The 22831-nt window shown below is 46.6% G+C and overlaps 1 protein-coding gene across 1 annotated transcript in view; it reads right to left on the bottom strand.

Annotated features, from left to right (window-relative positions):
- LOC309794775 (uncharacterized protein) overlaps positions 1-22831 on the bottom strand; it is a gene marked incomplete at its 5' end in the record, with an annotated part of 143470 nt that overhangs the window by 68341 nt on the left and 52298 nt on the right. The gene's annotated exons all lie outside the window — the stretch shown is intronic.

The raw sequence follows: 22831 nt of genomic DNA, 5'->3' as shown, positions 1-22831 counted from the left end.
CCTCCATTTCAGGAGAAGGTCCCTGAATGCCTGGTTCAGGGAAGGGGGTGAGAAGTTGCGCCTTGGGGTCTGAGAGCTACTATCCTTCCAGGTGCTGAGCCAAAAGGGTCTCCCCACAAAGGGGATCCATGCAGAGAAAGGCTGGGGTAACAGAGGGCTCTAAGGCTGTCATTTTTCCAACACCACCTGGTCCCCGGGGTACTTCTCAATGCCTGTGTACAGCGGGGGCCCAGTGATGTTTCACAGCTGTTCAGTCTTCAGGCTTTCTGTGTGTGTGTGTGTGTGTGTGTGTGTGTGTGTGTGTGTTGGGGGTGCTGTTTTTTTCAATTTTGTCAACATTCTAAAAAAGTAGAGAGAGAAAGGTACAATGAACTCCCAATGTACTCTAACGAAGATTCAGTAGTTATCAAAAAGTCCGCCCTATTAGCTTCATCTATTCCCTATCCATTCCTTTTCCTCCCTTTTTCTTCTGACTGAAGTACTTTAAAGTAAACCCTAGGGACTTCCCCGGTGGTCCAGTGGTTAAGACTCCTCACTGCCAATGCAGGGGGCCTGGGTTCCATCCCCAGTCGGGGAACTAGACCCCCGCATGCATGCCACAACTAAAAGCCCACATGCCGCAACTAAAAGATCCCACATGCTGAACAAAGATCTCGCACGCGGCAACGAAGATTCCATGTGTCGCAGCTAAACAAATAAACAAACAAATAAATAAATATTTTTTTAAAAAAGTAAATCCTAGATATCATGTCATCTCACCTTTACATGTTTCAGTTTGCAGGTCTAAAATATACAGACACGTTCTTATGTGTCCACAATATTAAGCTGGTTTCTTTACTGACCAAAATAACAATGAATTTTTTCCTAGAAGGTAAGACCTAGTGTTGACTAAGGAGTAGGGAAATGGGTCATCTCAGCTTCTATGATGGAGTAATGCCTTTCTGCAGGGCCTCTTGGCAATACGGATCCAAACAGGTTTAACAACCTCCATGTATCTTCTGACTCAGCTCTTCTATTCATGTACTCATCAAAAAAAATACTTACTGGGACTTCCCTGGCAGTCCAGTGGTTAAGACTCTGTGCTTCCACTACAGGGGGCGTGGGTTTGATCCCTGGTTGGGGAACTAAGATCCCACATGCCACGCAGTGCAGCCAAACCAAAAGACCAAAAAAAAAAAAAAAAAAAATTACTGATGTCTACCATGTGCCTGGCAGTGTCCTAAGCATTTTTCTCCCTGGTACAGATGTGGAAATTGAGGCACAGAGAGGCAAAGTCATTTGCTCAGGGTTACACAGCTCTTACGTGCCAGAGCTGATAGTCGTATGCAAGCAAGCAAGGTTTAAATGACAACAGCGGTCTTGGCAAGGTAGCATTCAGGGCCTTACACTTGGGAGGCCATTGCTCTAGGTTCCACAGAGCACTTCCTACCTGCACTGGTGAACACTCTCTATGTGGAATCTACTGCAGACCCTACGTATGAGGTAGGGATAATTATATTAGTCCCATTTTTCAGATGAGGAAACTGAGTACAGAGGCTGAAGGTCACACTCCTCTATCCTGGCAAGGCTGTGGCTCATCCTTCAACCCTGCTTTAGACACCACCTTCAGAGATGGGCACATGACCTACTGCTATAAACTGCATGTTTTGTGTCCCCCCCCACCCCCCGCAAATTCATATGTTGAAACCTAATCTCCAGTGTGATGGTATTAAGAGGTGGGGCCATTGGGAAGTAATTAGGCCTTGAGGGCACAGCCCTCATGAATGGGATTAGCATCCTTATAAAGGAGGTCCCAGGGAGTTCACGTGCCCCTTCTTCCATGTGAGGACATGGCAAAAAGATGGTCATCTGTGAACCAGGAGGTGGATCCTCACCAGACACCGAATATGCAGCGCCTTGACCTTGGACTTCGCAGGCTCTAGAATTGTGAAAAAAGAAATTTCTGTTGTTTGTCAGTTACCTAGTCTATGGTACTTTTGTCAGAGCAGATTTAAAGAACCCGAGGACAAGAAAGCCTCTTTTCACTGGGTTGATAAAGCAGGAGAATTTGCACCTGAACCCAGCCAGTCTGTACAGTGAAGCCAAGCAGAGCAAGGAAAAGCGACAGAGCCCCCTTATCCAGCTAGGTGTGAAGCTCCGCCCTCCAGACTTCCCAGTGACATAAGACAAATTCATCTTACAATCCAAAGAGCTTTGATTAACGCACCCAGCATGCACTGTCCCATCCCCCCACTTTTGTTTATGCTGTACCCTCTGCCTGGGGCCCACGCTCCTCATACCATTATCCCTATGCACCTGGCAGAACCCCAATGCACCTTTCAAAGGCCAGTCCAATCACTGGCCATGATTCTCTGCACACTCTTCTCTCTTCTCTACAGCTCGCTCTCCCTGACCATACCCAAGCAGAATTTCTCTTTCCTCTGAGTTCTCCCAGCACCTGGGGTTCACCACTCAACACCCTGCATTACGACCATCTGGGTGTCCCCTACTGGCAAGGCAGTACCATACAGAGGTTAAGACCGCAGGCTCCGCAGAAGGAAAGACGTGGGTTCAAATCCTGATCTGCCACCACAAGCTCTATGAGATCCTGGGCAAGCAAGTCATCTTCTCACCTCTCTGATCCTTGATTTTTCTCATCCTCCATGGGGGTAGTAAGAGAACGCACCCGCAGCAGACACTTGGTGGTATAGCTTATGGCCATTCCCAACTCCCACTGTACAGGCACCCACTCTCCCAGCCTCCCTTGCAGCTAGGGGCAGCCAGTGACTCCTGTACAACCAATGAGAGACAGAGATGTCGGCCGGGGGTAGGGGTGTCTATGGGCCCATATTCCCTTTAGAAAGGAAAGGCACAGGAAGAGAAAGCCTTTCCCCCTGCCTCTTCTCCCTGCTTGGGATACTGTGTATAAGGATGTGATCATAGGGCTGGGGTGGCCATCCCATGGCCGTGCAACATCAGGATGAAACACATGTACACAGAGGGCTGTGAAACAGAAGGAGAGAAAGCACCCAGTTCTCGGAGGTGTCACTGAACCTCTGTACCCACTGTGGAGCCAACCACACTTTGCCATGAGAGAATCACTCGTCTCTACCGCGCAGCCAAGATTCACCAGGCATCTTGTTTCTTGCAGCCCCATGTGTCCTCACTGACATATTACTTCACAGAGCGGTGTTTCAATGCCATCATGCATGTAAAGTGCTTAGTATGTTGTTGGCGCTCAGTCAACGTTGGTTAAAGATCATGACCATCATCACAATAAGCTGCTCGAGGCCATACCACAGCTTGCACATCCCATGGCACAGAGAGCAGGTGCCAGCTGCAGACACCTGGTACATTTCAGCACCCGCCCTGCTGCCTCTGACGGAGGGAACCACAGCCACCAGGGCTGCTGCCCTGCTCTGAGGCAGCTACAACCCCTCCTTCAGTGGCATGAAAGAGCCAAGGAGAGGAGAGGCAAAGGGGGCCTAAAAGCTCAGCAGCCTCCCGAGGGAGGCTCAGGCTTTCCAAGGTTGAAAAACAAGGTTAAAACACAGCTCAGGGGCTTCCCTGGTGGCGCAGTGGTTGACAGTCCGCCTGCCAATACAGGGGACACGGGTTCGTGCCCCGGTCCAGGAAGATGCCACATGCCGCGGAGCGGCTAGGCCCGTGAGCCTTGGCCGCTGAGCCTGTGCGTCCGGAGCCTGTGTTCTGCAATGGGAGAGGCCACAACAGTGAGAGGCCCGCGTACTGCAAAAAAAAAAAAAAACCAAAAAAACAGCTCAGACCCGTTTCTCCTAATGCATGTGTCCCAACTGCCAGAATCTGTACGCACTGGCACCATTTTTGCCATATCCTCAGACCACCTGTAATATGACTTACTTTGCATTTTTCTTTAACTGCACTCACTTTTATTTTGGCTTGCATACCATCATTAGCCTCACCCAAAGCAGAAACAGCCACGGGATACTGGGTTTGACGAGCTATTGAAATTCTTTTCCTGTTACACATGAAAATAAAGGTACAACTATTAAAATGTGTAAGGTATTTATTCATACCACCACCTCAAATTATCTAGTGGAATGATCTGACTTTGGGAAACCTGCCCCTATGGCAATAGGACATCATTGCTAGTCAGCACGCTCCTACCCTGCTCCTCTTTCCTTTGCACATTCTTTCACTTACATTCTAGAAACACAAAAGCTCGAATGCTAGCTCTAAACAACCCCTCTGGAGGCTGAGATCTCTCCCAAACTCCCTCATTCGGGCTCTGTCCCCCTGGAATAGATCCATGGTTCATACTTTTCACTTACATTGTCTTCCAGGATGGGTTTATAATAATAATAATAATAATAGCCAATGTGCACTAAAGACTTTCCCTGCACTATGTACTGCTTTAAGGACTTTATATAGAAAAACTCATGATCCTCACATGGCCCCACGTAAAGCAGTATCACCCTCATTTCACAGATGAGGAAACTGAGGCTCAGAAGGGATTAAGTCACTTGCTCAAGGTCCCACAGCGTGGATGTGACACAGCCAGGGTTGAATCCAGGTGACTAACCCAGGGGCCCACCCTCCTAACCTCCTCACTACCCTGTTGCCCCCAGAACAGCCAGCGCTGACCAAGCTCTGTGCCGACTGAACACTGACATTGAGGAATTTGCCTAAAGTCATGCAGCTGGGAGCTGGAATCCAGGCTGGCCAATCCCCACGATCACCCTCGCCCTGCATAACTGCCCACACAGCCAGCACAGAAAGGAACCGGAGTGGAACTCGGGCCTAAGGCCCTGGTGCACCTCCACTCCCCGGCTTCCTCATGTCCCCTTTTAGCTCAAGTTATGCAGCCCCAAGAGGCCAACTCTCCTCTCAAAGGAGGAAAAGAGTCCCTGACACAACCAGACAGAGTCTCAGGTCACTGTCTCTTGTGCCTAAAGGGAAGCTGGCTGACCAAAGTGCAGTTTTCTAAAACCGGCACATTCATAACATTATTCTGTGCAAGGTTTTCTCCTCACCTGGCTGCTAGGCCTCAGGCCCATTCTTAATTGATAATTAAATCATGATAGCTAATGCTTGTGGGGCTATGAGCACCAGGCCCTGTGCTAACGGCCTCACAGGTTCTGGCTCACCGAATGCTCACAGCATAATTATGAGGTAGGGACTAGCATTATCCTTGTTTTAGGATGAACAAATGTGGCTCCATAGAGGCTGAAGCTGCAACTAAGACCCGGCACGGCCAAACAAACAAACAAATAAATAAATATTTAAAAAATAGGGCTTCCCTGGTGGCGCAGTGGTTGAGAGTCCGCCTGCCGATGCAGGGGACACGGGTTCGTGCCCCGGTCCGGGAAGATCCCACATGCCACGGAGCGGCTGGGCCCGTGAGCCATGGCCGCTGAGCCTGCGCGTCCGGAGCCTGTGCTCCGCAACGGGAGAGGCCACAACAGTGAGAGGCCCGCGTACGGCAAAAAAAAAAAAAATAATAATAATAATAAAATAAAAATAAATAAAAACAAAGAGCCTGAAGTTCAGAGAAGTGAAGTCACCTGTCCAAGGTCGCGCAGCTAGACCAGGATACAGGTCTACAGGATAGACCAGGACACAGGTGCCTACAGTGTGACTCCAAAGCCATTAGCTGAAAGCCTCTGCAACCTCACACCCAAATTCCAAACGTCCCAAATCTCCACCCTGTTTCCAGCAAGCCCCCTAAGAGAAATCGGTCTCTAATTCCAAGAAATCATGGTGGACTGTCATCTCTGCTACAGGGCATCACAGAGTCAGGGAGCCCTGGTCAATTCCGAGGGCAGGATACAGCTGCACACCGCCTGGTAACTGCTGCTCTGCACTGTTCCCCCTTCTCAGTAAGGAGCCCACTGAACTCAGGTGCAGGTGGGGTCCAGGAGCCAGGCTAGGGCTTTCCAGGATGATGATGACTGGCCAGTGACAATGCTCTCTCCCCAGCCCTGCCCTTAAGTTTTCTCCATGGCCTTTTTGTTGTTGTTGTTGTCTTCTAGATTGAGGGTTTTATTTTTTTACATTTTTTTAAATTGTAGTAAAATGTAACATATAATTTGCAATGTACAATTCAGTGGCATTAACCACATTCACAATGTTGTACAACCATCAGTGTCTAATTAATTGTTGGTAATTATTTTAGTACTATTCAGTTTATTACTTCTACAGAGTAATTTTTGGTAAGTTTTCTATCTCTAGGAGTGGACCTGTTTCCTGTGAATTCTGAGCTTGATTGGCATAAAGTTATTCACAATGTATGTTTAATCTCTGCAGCATCTATAATTGTGTTCTTTTTTGCTTTTTAATTTTCTTTAAGCCTTCTCTCTTTTTTAATGAATAATCTTGCCTGACTTTTTCCTGTTAATTTTCTTTTTTTAATTTTTATTTTATATTGGAGTATAGTTGATTAATAATGTTGTGCTAGTTTCAGGTGTACTCCACGGCCTTTGCTCTGGGGACATGGGGAGCTGTTTCTTCCCTGAAGGTCTGGAATTGGGACTGCTCCTTGCTGCACTGGCAGGACCTTTCTCACATCCCCAGAGAGATCAAGCAGTGAGCAATCTCAGTCCTGTCCAACCTCCCGATATGTCCACAAGGTGCTTAAGAGCAAGGACTCTGAAACCAGATGGCCTGGATTCAAATCCCAACTTTGCCACTTACTAGCTGGGGAACCTCAGACAAGCTACCTCCCCTCTCTGTGTCTTAGTTCCTCACCTGGAAAAAGGGGATAATGGTGGTACCAATGTCATGGGTTGTTGTGGGGATTAAAAAACACTTAGAGGACGTCCCTGGTGGCGCAGCGGTTGGGAGTCCGACTGCCGATGCAGGGGACACGGGTTCGTGCCCCGGTCCGGGAGGATCCCACATGCCACGGAGCAGCTGGGCCCGTGAGCCATGGCCGCTGAGCCTGCGCGTCCGGAGCCTGTGCTCCGCAACGGGAGAGGCCACGGCAGTGAGAGGCCCGTGTACCGCAAAAAAGAAAAAAAAAAAAACACTTAGAATAGGGCCTGGTGCTAAGAGCTACATAAGTGTTTGCCACTGTAGTTAAGAGTGGCCCAGTTAAGCACATTCACACCCACTGGGAGGGCAGAGATTTCCACCCGGCCTCTAAGACCCTGTGATTACCCACCAGCTACATATTTTTTAAAAAAGCAGATTCTCTCAAAGGAGCCCACTGGCCTGCTGGTGGCAAAGGGCACAGTAGCCTAGAGTTGGGGTAGGGTTCTTGGTTCCTGCTGACCAGCTGTGAAACAGCAGTAATTATGGTCCACTTATAATTATTTGGCTTGTTTGGAGGTTTGTGTGTTTATTCTTCGTATGAATTCCAAACCCACCCAGAACTAAAGCAGCCATGATCTCTGCTGCGGAGCCTGGACACCTGTGTGCCCACCTGGACCAGAGGTTCCCAGGCATGGCTAAGCCTGAGGGCTTTAGGCCACTGGTTCGCTTCTGAGGGCAATTTCGCCACCCCTACCCCAGGGACAGTCGCATTTTTGAATATCACGGCTGGCGGTGGGGGGCTGCTACTGGCGTCTCATGGGTAGTGGCCAGGGATGCTGCTAACTGTTCCACGATGCACAGGACAGCCCCACAACAAAGAATGATCTGCCCTCAACGGTCGACAGTGTCTAGGCTCTCAAACTGTAAAAGAGGTTGAATCACCAAGGGAGTCGGTAAAAATGCAGACTGGGCTTCAGTGCAGGGGTCTGAGATTCTGCAGTCTGTGACGCCAACTTCTAGACCCTTGAACCTCAAAGTGGTGGTCCAGGGAGAAGCGGCGTCAATAACATCTGGGAGCGCCTTAGAAATGCAGACACTCGCCCCTCCCCAGACCTGCTGAATCAGAATCTGCATTTTAACAAGATTCCCAGGTACATTCAGTGATTGGAAATCCTGGTGGCATGTTAGGAGCACTGAAAAAATTCTTCCTGCTTGAGCCTCAGGCCCTTTACATGGTGGGGGGCGGGGGAAGGCCTGGGGAAGTTTTTTTTTGGGGGGGGCGGGTTAGGTTTTAATAGTCCAGCTCCACCCTCCCAATTCAATAACAATTCAATCTCAGGGTTGAGAAGCACAGAAGCACTGCCCTGGAGGAAGCAGCCTTTTCTCCCTGGCAGGTAGGAGCAGTCACCATGTAGAGGCTCCACACAATCCCTGACCTCTGGTGACAAATACCCTATCAACTCTCAGCTTCCTGGCATTGAATAACCTGTCCCCCAGAAGCAGCGGTGCTTTTGGCACCCAGAGCCTGGCTGTCTGCCAGACGCCAAGCTCCTGGGCAAGAACTAGGCCTTTGTGGAGAAACAGGAGTAAATCCAAGTGTCTTAAGTGTTCACAAGAAACTAGAAGAAAGAGGAACTTATCTCACTGTGATTTCAAATCGGAAGGTAATGATAATAATAGCCAGCACTTCCTGTGTGCACGTTTCTAAGCACAGGAGCTATTTTCCCTATTCTACAGATGAGAAAGCTAAGGCAAGGCACAGGTGACTTCCTTGCCCAAGGTCACACAGCTGGTAGGTGGTGAAGCCAGAGCCGAAGCCCAGAGTCTAGGCTCCTCCCTGCTGCTCTGGTCTCTCCCACCAAGACCTGGGGCTTTAATACCTTCCTCACCTTCAGTACAAAGAATCCCCCACATCCCCAAGAAGCAGGCTCGGTTTGGCCAGGTTGCTTCCTGGCACTTCTCCAGGGCAGCTAGCTTTCAGCTGTCCTCCTTTGCGGAAGAAGAAAGTGGGCTTCCGGCACAGAGCACTGAGGCTTTGCTGTGCATAACAGCACGGCTAGGCCACCTTTGAGACAAAAAAAAATGCAAACCACATTCTTGGCTGGGAAGTCGGAGAACTCAGCCATGGGGCAAAGGGTCTCTTCCTCGTGGCCTGAAATCCCTGGGTTAGGGCTTTGAGAACGTCGGTAAGAGTGAGGCAGGGGCCAGGCCTCTGGTCCCCGCATGCCTCCTTCTAGGTGCTGAAGTCAGCCCTCCAGACCTTCTCTTTAAACACTCCCAGGGATGGAAGAAAGCACAGGCTTCAGGGAGCAGACTCTGGGCCTACAAATCCCTCCTACACATTCTCACCCTTGTTCACCTAACTGAAGCCAGGACAGCCTCCTTTCTTTTCCTACAACTTGCCAAGCTCATTCCCACCTCAGGGCCTTTGCACTTGCTGTTCTCTCTGCCAGGCACCTTCTTTCTTCACCTCTTTGCATGGCTGGCACCTTTTTATCCTTCAAGTCTCAGATCAAATGACATCTTCCTGACCCCACTCGCCAAGGTAGCCCTCCTACCACCGCTCACATCTCAGTATCCTGCTTTAGTTTAGTTTAGCACTACCGATCACCTCTGATATACACTGTTTATTTCTAGTCTGTCTCCCCCACTGGACCTTGCACTCCAGGAGGGCAGGGACTGGGTCTGTCTTGTCCACTGTGTACTTGGGGCTTACAACCTTACAACAGCGCTTGGCGTGGAGTAGAAGGCATATATATATATATATATATATATATATATATATATATATATATATACACACACACACATACATATATATATATGTGTGTGTGTGTATATATATATATATATTTGTTGAATGAATACATGAATCTTTATTTCTATTCAGGTTAATGAAATAAATAACTATTATCTTCTTGAGGGTTCACCAAGACTACGACGCTCTTGTTTGCTACAGAGTGGCCTGCTTAGGAGATATTTGTGGAATAGCAGACCAGCCATGTTCCACAGCAATTTAAAGCATGATAGTAACAATTACAATTATAATAACAGTATTGCGGCTAACATTTAATGTGCACTTACTATGTGTCAGAAACTGTGCCAGGTGCTTTACTAGTTCAAAGTTCATTAACAGGCTTGAGATGTAGTATCTTGTTTTTCTCGTTGTTTTGCAGAGACGGACACCGAAGCTTGGAAAGCCTATGTCACTTGCCCAAGGTCACACTTTAGCAAGGACTGAATACAGTGCAGAGCCCTTAACCGCTGCCCTGCCCCATGCTGCACAGGGTGTATGGCAGTGCTCCCTAAGACTCGAACGACAGGGCATCTGGGAAAGTGACTCACTGTTCTCATGAGATTCAGCCAGGCTGTGTCTTTCTCCCAACTTCTCCCACAAAGAACACAACTCCAAAAATTCCAACTCTAATCATACCTGTACTAAGCAAACATATTGATCAGGGCTGGATTTACAATTCCACATCAGTGCCAAGCAGCCATTTTTGGCTGAAATCACTTGTTCTCGGGCTCATGGGTTGAACTTCATTTCCACTGGAATTGAGCTTGTGTCTCTACACACCTGAAGCTAAGACTCAACTACTCTTCACAGTCAAAACTACCACATAACACCTAACAGCAGTAGATAACTCTCACACATGTGCCTGTTTTCCAGACACTTTAAAATTCCAATTTATTTAAACCTCACAACTGCAGATTTGAACACCAGCCCATGGCTCCAAACTCTATTGACAATCACTACCCTCCACTGCCTATCTAACTCTGATTTGACATCTGCCCAGAAAATACTGCAAGTAAGTTCTGTTTAGCTGTTCATTGTACCACTAGAGTCATTTATTTACTCATTCATTGACATGTTTTTAAAACCGATTACATGGTCAGGATTGGGCTAAGGGAAGTAGATGCAACACCCCCACCCTCCAAATGTTTGGCTTAGGGGGACAAATGAGAGAAAAGTCAATTTCATAACATCATACTTAACAGTGAGAAACTCAAAGCTTTGCCACTAAGATCAGGAACAAGACAAGGATGTCCCCTCTCACCACTGCTTTTCAACATTGTATTGGCAGTCCTAGCTAATGCAGTAAGACAAGAAAAGGAAAATTTAAAAATACAGATTAGAAAAGAAGAAGCAAAACTGCCTTTGTTTGCAGGTGACATGATCATATGTCAAAAATCCTAAAGAATTGAGGAGGGAAAAAAAGACCTCCTAGAAGTGATTATAGCAAGGTTGCAGGATATAAGGTTAAAATAAAAAAGTCAATCGCTTTCCTATATACCAGCAACTGACAAGTGGAATCTGAAATTAAAAACACAATTATCGGGACTTCCCTGGTGGTGCAGTGGTCCTCCTGCCAATGCAGGGGACACTGGTTCAATACCCGGTCCAGGAAGATCCCACATGCCGCGGAGCAACTAAGCCCATGCGCCACAACTACCGAGCTTGTACTCTAGAGCTCATGAGCCACAACTACTGAGCCCACATGCCACAACTACTGAAGCGTGCATGCCTAGAGCCCATGCTTCCCAACAAGAGAAGCCACTGCCATGAGAAGCCCATGCACCAAAACGAAGAGTAGCCCCTGCTCACCACAACTAAAGAAAGCCCACATGCAGCAATGAAGACCCAACGTACCAAAAGAACAAACAAAAAAAGCACACTTATCATTTACATTAGCACCACCCAAAATGAAATACTTAGGTAAAGATATAATAAAATACATATAAGAGTGCTATATGAGGACTTCCCTGGTGGCGCAGTGGTAAGAATGCACCTGCCAATGCAGGAGACACGGGTTCGAGCCCTGGTCCAGGAAGATCCCACATGCTGCAGAGCAACTAAGCCCGTGTGCCACAACTACTGAGCCTGCGCTCTAGAGCCCGTGAGCCACAACTACTGAGCCCGTGTGCCACAACTACTGAAGGCCATGTGCCTAGAGCCCATGCTCTGCAACAAGAGAAGCCACTGAAATGAGAAGCCCACACACCGCAACCAAGATTAGCCCCTGCTCACTGCAACTAGAGAAACCCCACGTGAAGCAACGAAGACCCAATGCAGCCAAAAATAAATAAATAAATTTATTTAAAAAAAAGAGCACTATATGAGGAAAACTACAAAATTCTGATGAAAGATATCAAAGAACTAAATAAAGAGAGAGATATTCCATGTTCATAAACAGAAAGCTTCAATATGGTCAAAATATCAGTCCTCCCTAGCTTGATTTATAGATTCTACATAATCTCAGCAAATTATTTTATGGATATTGACAAACTGATTCTAAAGTTTATATGGAGAGGCAAAAGACCCAGGAGAGCCAACACAATATTGAAGGAGAAGAACAAAGTGTGAAGATGACACTAACTGACTTCAAGACTCCCTACAAAGCTACAATAGTCAAGACAGTGTGGTATTGGCTGAAGAATAGATAAATAGATTAACAGAACAGAATGGAAAGCCTAGAAACAGACCCACATAAATACGGTCAACTGATCTTTGATAAAGGACCAAAGGCAATACAATGGAGCAAAGATAATTTTTTCAACAAATGGTGTTAGAATAGCTGGACATCCACGTGCAAAAAAAAAAAAATCTAGACACAGAGCTTACACCTTTCACAAAAGTAAACTCAAAATGGGTCACAGACCTAAATGTAAAATGAAAAACTATGAAACTCTTAGAAGATAAAATAGGAGAGGGGCTTCCCTGGAGGCACAGTCATTAAGAATCTACCTGCCAATGCAGGGGACATGGGTTTGAACCCTGGCCCAGGAAGATCCCACATGCTGCGGAGCAACTAAGCCCATGCACCACAACTACTGAGCCCACGTGCCACAACTACTGAAGCCCGTGCACCTAGAGCCCGTGCTCTGCAACAAGAGAAGCTACTGCAATAAGAAGCCCACGCACCGCAACCAAGAGTAGCCCCTGCTCGCCGCAACTAGAGAAAGCCCGCATGAAGCAACAAAGACCCAGTGCAGCCAAAATTTAATTAATTTTAAAAATTAAAAGTTTATTTAAAAAAAATCAATCTAACAAAATAAGCCATCAATGAAAATGCTTATGTTATTGTGAGATAACAAATATAATTTTAAAATATTGAGCATTATGTAAAATAAGGGTTTTTTAATAAAGACTTTAGGATCATTTTGTAATATATACAAATATCAAATCACTACATTGTACATCTGAAACTAATGTAACGTTATATCAACTCTACCTCAATTAAAAAACCCCAAACTTAATCTAAAAAAATGATAGGAATGAACTTATTTATAAAACAGAAATAGACTCAAAGACATAGAAAACAAATTTATGGTTACTTAGGGGGGAAACGGGGGGCAGAGATAAATTAGGAGTTTGGGATTAACATATACATACTACTATACATAAAACAGATAACCAACAAGGACCCACTGTATAGCACAGAAAACTATACTCAATACCTTGTAATAATCTATAAGGGAAAAGAATCTGAAATAACTGAATCACTTTGCTGTATACCTGAAACTAACACAATAACATAAATCAACTATACTTTAATAAAAGAAAAAACAAACAAAAAAACTTTATTTTTTACACATCTGTAATGGGCCTAACACAAGACCCACCTCATGGGGCTACTGAGAAGATTAAATGAGTTAAGCACCTGCAATGCCTGGCATATGGTGAGCACCCAATAAATGTTACCTATTATTTTATCTCCAGCACTTCGGACAGCACCAGACACACAGTAGGCACTCCGTGGCCCCAGGGGTCTTAGCCATCTGCAAAGAGAGGCCCAGCCCAAAGGAGGAGCCGATCTGGGAGCCAATGGGATTGTTCACTAGGAATCAGACAAGCAGGTAAACAGACCTGCCCCAAGAAACCAGTTTTGTTTTTTTTTAAATTGGAGTATAGTTGATTTACAGTGTTGTGTTAGTTTCTACTGTACAGCAAAGTGAATTAGTTATACATGTATCAGTCTTTTTTAGATTCTTTTAAGTTCAGAGTATTTAGGGTTCCCTGTACTACACAGTAGGTCCTTATTAATTATCTCTTTTATGTACAGTAGCGTGTATACGTCGATCCCAATCTCCCAATTTGTCCCTCCCCCCCTTTCCCCCCTTGGCAACCATAAATTTAAGAAACCGGTTCTGCAGCCTTTCTCTGGCTGATCTGGGCCCAGTTCCCAGAGCCTGCCCCTCGACTTTGGTCTAGGAGGTATAATTATTTCCCTGATTAGATAGATACAACTCAAGAGGCTTTAAAACTGTGTCCCTCACAAGCTTCCTTCCAGCACTTTAGGTTGGGGGCCAGCTGTTTTGCCACATTCCACGGGTCACTTTCTGCAAACTGACCACAACACGGACATGTGTAAAATGCTGGGATGCCTCATGATGGCTAGATTGGTAAGTGAGCTTATATGCTGGCAAATATTTACTGAGCATGTCTGTGATTATGTTATTTGTATGCTACTGGGAGAGACAATTAGGAAACTATTTCCCAGCCCTCCTTGCAGTTAAGAGTGGTCACGTGACTTTATATGGCCAATAACATAAAGGGAAGTCTGGTGGAATTATCATTCCTGACTAAACAGACAACCCTCTTCTCCAGGTATTTGCAGATGTTCTTTGGAAAACATGTTACTGCAAATGAAGGGAACTGCTCCTGAAATGGTGGTGGCACTGCCATCACTGGCATCAAGTTCCCCTGAGTGTACAGTGTACACACCTCCGGATGGAAAGCAGAGGGTGTACAGTAATGTGATAATAATACCTGGCATCCCCTGATGTCACTACCTGCTGTGCGCTATTTTAAGTGCAATACAAATGTTACCTCATTTCATCCTTAGCACAGGACCCAAAAGCAGGTATCACCATCTTCATTTACAGATGACCAAAATCAAGTACAAAGAGTTTAAGTAACCTGCCCAACATAGATAGTAAATGTAGAGGGGCTACTAGAACCCAGGTGACCAGGCTTCCTAATCAAAAGTCTTCACTGTGAGCTTCACTAACAAAGTTTGAGCCTGAGGCAGCCCTGTAAAAATAATCGAAGCTATCACTACCACGTACTGAGCACTTACTACTATGTGGCAACCTTAGAACCAAGCCCAGTGTGTGTTACCCTCCAAACACCCCCTGTGCTCGGCACCATGACCGGGTCCACTGAAAAGCTGAGAGGGGATCGGACTTGACCTCTGTCACATGACTGATTGTTAAGGACCATGGAGGTCGGAGGTACAGCCCTGTAAACCCCTAGACACCAGACCACACCTCTTGGAAATAGCTGGCAGGAGACATTTTCTTTCATTATTAACCACACTCAGTAACCTGTTCTCAAGGACATTCTTGGCCTCTCCTTGGCCATGTGTGATAAAGGCCACGTGTACTTGGCCCCAGAGAAAAGCAGGGCATGGAAGGAAGCAGAGCAGAACCCCACACCCAGGTGTTCCTAGAATCAAGGCCACAGTCCCTCCCTTGACCATCAGGCCCTTGCAGCTAGAGCAGGCCCCTCCCCTCTTGCTGTAGCCTCACAGGCCTCCTCTCTGCTCTGGAGGAAGCCACACTCCCCAGGACCTCGACACACACAGTTCTCCTGGCCTAGAATGCTCTTCCTCATGCCCCCCTTGCCCCGGTACACATCTTTCTCTCTCCCTTAATGAACTCCTACCCATCCTTCAGTGTTTAGCCCCTGGGCTGGATAACAGAGATCTCAGGACGTGCCGGTAAGTTAAAAAAAAAAAAAAAAAAAGCAAAGTGCAGGACAGGGTGTGGAGTAGGGTGCATTTTGTATAAGAAAGGAGGGGAAGATAAAAATAGACATTCGTATTTGCATAAGGAAACCTTAAAAGGATATGCAAGAGACTAATACAAATGATTACTTAAGGGGTGGAGAACAAGGTGGGCAGGGAAAGGGGTAGGAGAGAGCGCTCAGTGTGTACATCTACACATGCGCACACACACAGAGGCATGCACACAAAATTGACTTTTGAAGCATACAGACGTATGACCTACTTTTTAAAAAGTGTCACAAATAAAAACCAGGCAGGAGTGATGGGCGGAGGGGCAGAGGTGGTCTGTGACCGCAGACCTGAATACATCCATCTGTGGGACTGCTTGATACTGTCGGACTCCCCCCGTGGCCTGCAGATTCCTGAGGTCAAGGCTGGACACGCTCGGGCTGCCAGTCAGGGGCCTCCCACGCAGCTGGTGCCCGAGATATGCTCAGAGTGAGCGGGAGTGGACACACCATCCAACCCACCTCTAGCCACACACCTGGGCTTAGCCCACTGCTTGCCTGTTTCCGTGAAATAAATTAATGGGTGAGGGGGACGGGAACACAGTTACTGCACAAGAAAAGAGCTCGAAGACACACTGCCTCGTGCAGGGATCAGAAACCTTTTCCTGTAAATGGCCAGAGAGTAAATATTTTAAGTTTTGGGGGACCACATGGTTCTGTTTCAAGTACGCAACTCTGCCCTGCAGTGTGAAAGCAGCCCTGGCAATATGAGCACGGCTGTGTTCCAACGCGACTTTATTCATGGGCACTGAAACCCTAAGTTCATCTAATTTTACATGTCACAAAATACTCTTTTGATTTTTTTTTAACCATTAAAAAATGTAAAAAAAACATTCTTAGCTCCTGGGCCGTACAAAAACAGGCAGTGGAGGGCGGTGGGGGTGGGTGGGAGTAGATTGGGAGTTTGGGACTGACATGTACGCACTGCTGTATTCGAAATAGATAACCAACAAGGACCTATTGTATAGCACAGGGAACTCTGCTCAATATTCTGTAATAACCTAAATGGGAAAAGAATTTGAAAAAGGATATATGTATATGCATAACTGAATCACTCTGCTATACCTGAAACTAACACAACACTGTTAATCAACTACGCTCCAATATAAAATAAAATAATAAAAACAAAACAAAACAGGAGGTGGGCCGAATGGCCGATGGGCTGCAGTCTGCTGCCCTTGGTGTAGAGAACAACTACCATGTTTATGTTTGTTGTATATACACAGAGAATTTCTGGAAGGAGATAGGTCACAATGGCTAATTTTATGGAGGCTTCAGAGATGGGAAGGAAGCTCACTTTTTTATTCTTAAATAATGTACCACGTACAAGTTAACGAAATATTGCTTTAAAGTTAGTACTGGGACTTGCTGGTGGTCCAGTGGTTAAGAATCTGCCTTCCAACGCAGAGGACGGGGGTTCAATCCCTGGTCGGGGAACTAAGATCCCACATGCCGCAGGGCAACTAAGCCCACACGCCACAACTACTGAGCCCACGCGCCACAGCTAGAGAGAAGCCTGCGTGCTGCAATGAAGAGCCCGCCTGCCGCAAAGAAAGATCCTGCGTGCCGCAACAAAGACCCGACGCAGCCAAAAATAAATAAATAAAATAAAATAAAATAAAGTTAGTACTTAAAACGAGAAAGGAGGCTGTGTATGGGGTTAAGAGCCCACGCTCTGGAATAATAATCCCAAACTTTTTCTCACTTGCTGTGAACCCAACAGGCAAGTTATTTTCCCTCTCTGAGCCTCAGCACACAGGGATAATATTAGCATTGGCTTCATGGGCTGTTGGGAGATTTCATGGGTTAAGCCTTCTGCACAGTGTCAGGCACCTGGAAAGTGCCGGCTTTTATTATCTTTCTCATTAAGAGTCATTCATGGGGAAAAGCCCTTCTCCGAAGGGAAGCCTGAAACATGAGTGCGGCTATAAAATCCCCCTCAAGAGCCGCCCAGTCCCACAGCGAGTCATCCAACTGTCCACATAATGGATGCCTTGTGACGTGAGGAAGCTCATTTGTATTAGCAACCACATTCCACAAAGATGCATCCTGGAGCCACGTCTGCACATCCTGTTCAGCAGAGAAAGCAGACAGCTTCCCAACCCAGGGTCTGTCCCTGACTATCACACTGGGTGGACTGCAGGACTGTGCAGCCATGAGATCACTCAGTGCCCATTTATTAAACACCTAAGTGTTCCAGATATGCAGGCAGACACCTCTCTGCACCCTGCCCTGGAGGTTGCAGGTGCAAACATGGGCTTCTTTTAAAACAACTGATGAGACCAGAGGGAGGGTAGACTCACTGGTTGTGTGCTCCTGCAAACCTCTTGCATTTCTCTGTGTGTTTATTCATTCAACAAATATATACTGACCTCCTAAGAGCCAGGCATTGTTCTAAGCTCTTGGTCTTAACCAGGACCCTCATTTTTCAGCTGTTTCCCTCTGAACTTTGAGACCTGTCAGGAAAAGATCTTGGGTCAAATTACTGAGCATGGAGGACATCTGGGGTCTGGGCCGACCTGTTATCTGTGCCCCAACTTCAGGTGACAGCAACCCACTTTTCCTAGGACAACAGTTCCTCCCCAATTCCTCCTAGCCTGGGGAGGAGAGGGCTGCCAATCATGGGACCCTGCCCACCCACACAATACAAGCTTAGGCCAATCAGCTGCTTTTTTTTTTTTTTTTTTTTTTTTTTTTTTTTTTTAAGCTGAGGGGAAAATCAAGAAACTTCTTCCTAACAGGATGGAAATTTTATTTTATTTTTTAAATTTATTTTTGGTTGTGTTGGGTCTTTGTTGCTGCGTGGGGGCTTTCTCTAGTTGCAGCAAGCGGGGCTACTCTTTGACGTGGCGCATGGGCTTCTCGTTGCGGTGGCTTCTCTTGTTGTGGAGCACAGGCTCTAGGCGCATGGGCTTCAGTAGTTGTGGCATGAGGGCTCTAGAACGCAGGCTCAGTAGTTGTGGCACACGGGCTTAGCTGCTCCGCGGCATGTGGGATCTTCCCAGACCAGGGATCAAACCCGTGTCCCCTGCATTGGCAGGCGGATTCTTAACCACTGTGCCACCAGGGAAGCCCGACCCTTCTATTCTTATCCCCATTTTACAGCTGACAAACTGAGGCATAGGAAGGTTGGGGAACTTATGAATTAGTAGTGAGGTTGGGATTCATGCCCAGGAGGCCAGCTACAGAGTCAGAGCTTCTCACTGCTACCCTCCACTGGTTCCTCTACCCCTGGGCTGGCCCTGAACACCCACCTCGAGGTGCCCCAGGGCTGCTTGACCCCGGTTTCTCTTTTACTGCAGGTGGCCCAAGCTGGTTTCTGTTGCTTGCAACCCAAGAACCCTGATTGATAAACCAGGAATTGGTTTCACACTTTCTGCCAGACGGGCAGAAAATGCTTCCAAGTGCTACAGGGCAGGGGCAGCTTATAAACATTTTAGGAGGTGAGGTTGGTGGTCAGGGCATTTGGGGGCAGCCTGCAGCTGCAAGAGCAGCCTCTTTCCACAGCAGGGAGAAAGCGGGGGAAGGGAGGGGGAGAACCCAACAGGAAACAGAGAGCAAGGGGAGAATCAAGGAGATACATTAGGGGAGAGCTCTCCCCGAGGGACTGCTGCTGGCATTTGGCGTGGAACAATCCTTTGTTACTAGACCCATCCTCTGCACTGTAGGACACTTAGCATCCTTGGTCCCCAGGTCCTAAACTCCTGTGGTGTCGCTGCCACTTCACTGTGAGACCAAAACCACCCCACACACTGCTGAATGCCTCCTGGAAATGGTTTCCAATGGCTGCAGCCCTGAGCCCCACACCAAGTCCCTGGTCTGGTAGCCCCTGTCCAGCTCTTTCCTAACTTGGATTCTGGCCTTAGGCTGGGTTCTCTGATTTCTATTAGCTGTTTTAAGTCCCACAACACACAAGTTTTCATTACTTGTTAACAAGAAGAGAGCCCCTGCTACATGCCAGGAGCTGTTCTAAACGTCCTACATCTAGCAACTCATTTAACCCTCACAGCCACCAATGAAGTGGGCACCATGACCAAGGTCACTGCCATCTTACAGATGAGGAAACCGGGCCTGGATAGGCTGCAGGACTTGCTCGTAGGTGGCGGGGCCTCGCTTGGAGGCAGTCTCCTCAGAGTCCAGTGGGACCAGGATTATGACCAGTGTCCAGGGCTTTCCAGTTCACCCAGCAGGTGGTCTGCTTCTCCTCTGCCTGGATGCTGCCCACTCACCACCAATCAGCTTTAGGCCTCAGCACAGACAGACGTGCGCCTCCTCAGGAAGCCCTCCTACCGCCCTCCCCCAACCCAGGACCTGCGTTCCACACGTTCATATGCCCTCCGAGCTCCCTGTATTTTTCCTTAATGGCATTTGTCACAGCGGCAATCAGTGATGGTGAAGTTATCTGTTGAGTGCCTGAGTCTTTTGCCTCCCCTCTAGACTGTCAATTCCATGAAGGCAGGGACTTGCTTAATGATGTACCTGTGTCTGGTGGCCCAGATCTGGCCCCTGGAAATACTAGCTGAGTAACAAATCAACCACTTTTTAAAAATTCACATTTAAAACTAGGACAGCAAAACACTGGCTCTTAAAACTGAAACCAGGGTGAAGGGCTGGCCTAGAATTGAGGGAGACAAAGAGATCAACAGAGTCACTTGAGCATTTCAGTGGTGGAGCTGAGGAAGTGGGGATGCACCACTGGGTGCTGGAACAGAGGGAAGGGAGTCTGTGATGGCACCATCATGGAAACTCAAAAGTCAGAATAAAAATAAATACTGGGGGGCTTCCCTGGTGGTGCAGTGGTTGAGAGTCCGCCTGCCGATGCAGGGGACGTGGGTTCGTGCCCTGGTCCAGGAGGATCCCACATGCTGCGGAGTGGCTGGGCCCGTGAGCCATGACCGCTGAGCCTGCGCGTCTGGAGCCTGTGCTCTGCAGCAGGAGAGGCCACAACAGTGAGAGGCCCGCATACCGCAAAAATAAATAAATGAATAAATAAAATAAAATAAATACTGGGGAAACAAAAGCATGAAAGTAAACATGCTCCTCCGTCCAGAATTTCAAGCTTTCTACTCCCGCATTTCACCTTCTGTCCTCACGACAATAGGGTCAATTAAGAGCACAGGCCAGAACCACACCTTCTATGTTCAAATCCCACCTCTGCCATGAATAAGTAACTATATGATCTTGCGCGGGCCAACTAACCCCCGTGCATCAGTAAAATGGGGATCCAGCAGGATCCAGCTCATAAGGTTGTTGTAAAATTAGTTCACCCAGGAACACTGCTAGGCACACAGTAAGCGCTCAGTAAAGACTACCTGTTACCATTATCATGATCAGCATCACTGCTAATGGGAGGTCACCTTGCCAATGGGCTGTACGTGTCCTGTGATCTCCTAACTTTGATGCCTAAGCTGTCTGCACTCTCTGTTGCTGACCTTGGATTCAGAGCCAACAAATTAGTCCCTCTTCTGCCCTGGGTAATCTAAGATGAGTTCTGACACCTAAAATCAAGCGTTCCAATATAACATCAACTTCCAGCCATTTCAGAAGCCAACTGCACATCTTATGGCATAGTCAAGAGGTACCAAGAGGTCGCATCAGATGTTTATTTACCTCTCACATACTTGATGATGCAAGTGACCCCTCCACCCCTTCAAAGGACAAATCATTAAGGTGGAACAGATGTCCAGCCTTCCACTTCATGAGCATTTGCTCTGGTGTGAATGTGAGATGGGAGTCAAGCATATGCTATTCCCTCAGGCAGGCTCAGCTCTTCCTTATGGAGCAGCACACCACTCTGAGCAGCATTCCGGTGTTTCAAGATGCACACTTTTCATACAACATGGCCTCTAAAGGCAAACCAACTCCTCTGGCAGGTGCTCAGCAGAAAGAAGAATGCACATTCTGAACCGGGGCAAGAAATTGGCTGTAGGGAGCATAGTGTAATATTTTTTGTTGTCCCTCAATACACGTTCTCCTTTTCTTCTTTAATAACTGAACTCCTACATTTTAGCCAGACATGGCTGATGTGAATGAAGACTGCATTTCCCTGCCTCCCTTGCAGCTAGGTGTGGTCATGTGACTAAGTTCAGCCCAACAGGACAGAGTGGAAGAGGTATATTCGACTTCTGGATCAACCCTTGGAAGTGTGATAGAATTCAGGAGCTCCATTAATTTAGAGGGGTGAAATTACCTCTTTATTTTCACTAGCTTCTAACTGAAATTCAGCATTTCCTTCCATTATTAACATAGGCAAACCACAGTAGTTTTCACACCTGTGAATTTGTCACCAACAATAGAAATCACAGGGTTTTCTTTTAAATCACACTAGAGTACTTACAACCATCTCAAAATAGTATCGATGCCCTTTAGTACTTTGAAATCATGTAGTTATTAGGCCTGTCACTGGGTTTTGCCATACTGCAACACAAATTTGTTATCTTCCTATTTTGAAAATTATATTTCAACGCAACTGGTTTACTTTGTAATCCCAAGTATTTTATGAATTTAAAAACATGATTGTGAGTAGATGTCATAGAGTTCATGGCACACAAATGTTAAGAATCTCTGCCCTGTTCTTCAAAAAGTTAAACATAGTTACTACATGACCCAGCAATTCCACTCTTAGGTATATATCCGAGAAAACTGAAAAATATGCTCATGCAAAAACTTGCACACAAACATTCACAGTAGCATTACTTATTCATAAAAACCAAAAAGTGAAAACAACCCAAATATCCATCAACTGATGAATGGATAAACAGAACATGGTGTAGCTGTACAATGGAATACTATTCAGGCATAGAAAGGAATGAAGTATTGATACATGCTGCAACATGGATGAAACTTGAAAACATTATGCTAAGTTAGAGAAGCCACAGAAGACACAGAAGGCCATATATTTCATTATTAAGTTTACATGAAATGTTCAGAAAAGGTAAAACCACAGACATACAAAGTAGATTAGTGGTTGCCAGGGGCTGAGAGGAGGGGGAAATGGGGAGTAAATGGGGTCAGAGTTTCTTTTTTTGGGGTGATGAAAATGTTGTGCAACCAGATTAGATAACTGCACAACCTTGTGAATATACTAAAAACCACTGAACTGTACATTTTATTTTATTTATTTATTTTTTTAATTTTTTTTTTTTTTAAGAAGATGTTGGGGGTAGGAGTTTATTAATTATTTATTTTTGCTGTGTTGGGTCTTTGTTTCTGTGCGAGGGCTTTCTCTAGTTGTGGCAAGTGGGGGCCACTCTTCATCACGGTGCGCGGGCCTCTCACTATCGCGGCCTCTCTTGTTGCAGAGCACAGGCTCCAGACGCGCAG

This window comes from Mesoplodon mirus (assembly GCF_964341445.2).
Source record: "Mesoplodon mirus genome assembly, chromosome: 19".
NCBI lineage: Eukaryota > Metazoa > Chordata > Mammalia > Artiodactyla > Ziphiidae > Mesoplodon > Mesoplodon mirus.
The sequence above is the reverse complement of the archived record's forward strand: the minus strand, read 5'-3'. Positions and strand labels throughout refer to the sequence as shown.